Genomic DNA, 3,322 nt, shown 5'->3' with positions numbered 1-3,322 from the left:
AACCGTGACTAATGGCAGTTGCGAACCGCGACCAAAGGCCCTTTTTCCACCAGTGAGGGTGGCCAGCTGCTGATAGAGACGATGGTTGGAGCAGGGCGTTGCTGTGGGAACGTCATCGATGCAATGAGGACGATGATCCGTGTTTGAACAACGTTTTTTTCAACCTAATTTCCTTTTGAGAGACTTATGGGAGATAGAGGAGGGGACCTGGGGCGAAGCGTTTCACTAATCAAACTGGCCACATGCCACGCAACGGATGCCCGCGCGGCAACCGACTGAGCGCGCCCGTTGTCCGACTCTGAGCGCTGGCCAAAATTAAAGTGCCCAAGTGCTACAGAAAAATAAAGGAAGCAATCACGACTTGGTACAGAAAAAATAGAGCTTTTTACCTTAAAAAAATGGAGTTATTCACCCGCAAAAAGTTGCAGTTATTGACGTAATTGCCGGAAAATTTAATTTCGAATATTGTTATGGTGGAAGCAAATCACGACTTGCCAAAAAATTGTTACCGTAGTTTCTGGGAAGCAGTTTTGGAATGGGTACACAGATGCATCCACGTTTCCGTATATGGAGGAGGACACTCAACTTCCCTCGTCGATCTGTTCATTTTGAAATCCCCAACATCGCGGAAATCGATAGCCCGGCCATGCCTCCGTTCCGGGGCTGGACGGACCTGCCGCCGGAGCTCGTCGGCCAGATCGCCGACGGCCTCGACGATCTCAAGTGCTACGCCAGCACGCGGGGAGCCTGCAGCACATGGCGTCGCGCCCTCCCGCCGCCGGCCCCTTCACTGCTTGTCGACCACGGCGCCGCCGCCATCAAGTGCCGTACCACCGCAACCTCGCTCCCTGCGCATCGCTCCTTCGAGCTCACTTAACGTCATCCCCTCAGGCGGGCTCTGCCCCGCTGCGCGCCGCTCTTTCCAGCTCGCCAAAATCCCTGCGCCCAGGACCTGCCTCGGCTGCTGCAGCGGATGGCTCGCTCTCTCCGTCTTCATCGACGACGTCCACAGCCTGCTCAGCCTCTTCCATCCCGTCACCGCCGCCGAGATCCTCCTGCCGCCGCTCATCTACAACACCCGCCTCGTCTCCAAGATCGTCTTCGCGCCCAACCCCGCCACCGATGACTTCGCCGCCACCGCCATATGTGACATCGACAGGCTCGCCTACGTCACCGCGGGGGCCAGGAGATGGGCCGTCCTCGACCCTGTCCACCTCGCCGCCGGAGACCAGCTCGTCGACCTCCTCTACCATGGAAATGGTATGGTCTACTGTCTCACTCGGTTTGGAGATGTCCACGTGCTCCGCCTGCCACAGCGTCGCCGTCGGGAACCTATCATCCTCGAGTGCCACACACCAGCAGATTATCCAGTAGTGCATAACAAGCGGATCTTCCAGATGCATGGAACCGGACCGGACCTAAATGTGCGGGCCACAGACGAGCCACTGTTGTCATCTGTGGGCAACCCAGTGTTCGACGCCGCCACCTGTTTCACTCAGCCATACATCCCGGTCTCGATTTTTACTAGTGCCAAGAACCTGGTGTTCTGCGAGGGTAACTTGTACCAAATCTGGAGGAATGTGACCTGCACGGTTACTTTGCAGCTGTCAGGAGAGGGTCGCCGCCGTGTAGTAGAGGATGAAATATTTGTTATGAGGTATGATCCCTGGCGACGGCCATGTTGGGACGCCGTGTCCGACCTGGGAGGATACTCCATCTTTGTCGGGAGGAACAATGTGGTTTCGATGCACGCAGAAGGTGTTCCTGGACTCATGGGTGATTGTGTGTACTGGATAGGCGGAAGGGGTAGAGATCAGGGCATGGTCTTTAACATGAAGACTGGGAGATCAACACCTTGCCTTCCCCCCTTAGATGGTGTCGTTCTCGGATCTCCACAAAGCACAATTTGCTGGTACTTTTTGAGCGACACAGTCAATAATGGCAATAATACGTATGAAAGAGGAGTTTATCGGACCAGGGCAAGGGCCCGGGCTGAATCTGGACAAAAGTGATGGGCCGCTGTGATAGCTTGTCCACATAGTGATGAGCACCACCAACCACATTACTGGAAGTGATTTTTGTCATGCGCGAGCTGGAGATATATATGGCAGAGTGCAACTTCTACGTGTGGCCTAGCAAAACTGTTTTTCAGCTGAGCAACAATAAAACTGATGGATTTATTACATTTGCAACCAATGGTCCAGCAGTAGCTGAAGCTTCAGCAGCAACCATGGAGAGGATAGAGGATTTCTGTATTTGTGTTTGTGATGCCCAGTGCATACTTTGATATCTTGAGAAAAATAGAAGAACACTGGAGAAGTAGCAGTCATAATAGATTGTAATATATGCTATGTTGCTTATTGGTTAGGTTTCCATGCTTTGATGATGTCCCACGTTCAGTGACGATAATTTGCAGCAAATGATTGAACTTGGAGAGGGATAAATGCCTATCATTTTAAGTAGGTATTTTTTACTTTTTTCAGCAACGTTTTGTAAGAGCGTGCTGCAAATCGTACTGGCATTATATCACCCATTTTATATTATTGTTTTTTAATGCTCTTATATTGTGACTCGTAATTCTAAGAAATCATGTATTAATTGGACTTCACTCAATGTTGCGATGACCAATGATTTATGGGCCTGAGAATTGGGAGTTTGATGCATGTGATGCTTAAGCTATGAACTGTCTTTTTGTTTGTTTTAGGTTAGTAATTTATTTGTTATCCGAGGTAATCTACATTCTTGTGTTAAGTTGGAGTAGTGCAAAGCTGATTGTCAATTCGGAGTATTCTTGGCTGATTGTGCAGTGTACAGTCGGTAAAGTGTTTTGTTCGAATTTTTGTATACTACATTTGAACTTGATTTTATTCTTGTGGTATCGTCCGCCTGTCATTTTGATTCAATGTTCCTTGCATTTGCAGTAATGCATCCTCTAGATATTTATGTGGTTGCTCATTCAGTTCGTTTTGTTTTCGTTCTCTAAGATTCATTTATGATAGAATCTATTATATATAAAAAGTAACTAACGGGCTAACCATAAAAAAGAGAAGAAACTAGAAAAATCCACGTAAACTAGAAACATCTAGCCGTTGATTTAGTAAATTAAGCAAATGACAACCAATAGGTCTTTTACGCAGTTTGGGAATTACCCACCTATGCCACCATGTGGAAACCAGAAGAAAAAAAGAATAATAAACTAGAAAATTTCAGAAATATCTAGCCATTGATTTAGTAAATTTGATAAAGGACAACCAATAGATCTTTTATGAAGTTGTGAAATTACCCACCTATGCCACCACAGGGAAACCTTCTCATCCGCTAA

At 48.0% G+C, this 3,322-nt stretch overlaps 1 pseudogene; it reads left to right on the top strand.

Moving 5' to 3' along the window:
- The first annotated feature begins 646 nt into the window (after positions 1 to 646).
- On the top strand, positions 647 to 2,475 carry LOC123067103 (uncharacterized; annotated as a pseudogene).
- Positions 2,476 to 3,322: the final 847 nt, after the last annotated feature.

This window comes from Triticum aestivum, chromosome 3B, assembly GCF_018294505.1.
Source record: "Triticum aestivum cultivar Chinese Spring chromosome 3B, IWGSC CS RefSeq v2.1, whole genome shotgun sequence".
In the NCBI taxonomy this organism is placed as follows: domain Eukaryota; kingdom Viridiplantae; phylum Streptophyta; class Magnoliopsida; order Poales; family Poaceae; genus Triticum; species Triticum aestivum.
This window is presented reverse-complemented; position numbering and strand designations above follow the sequence as displayed.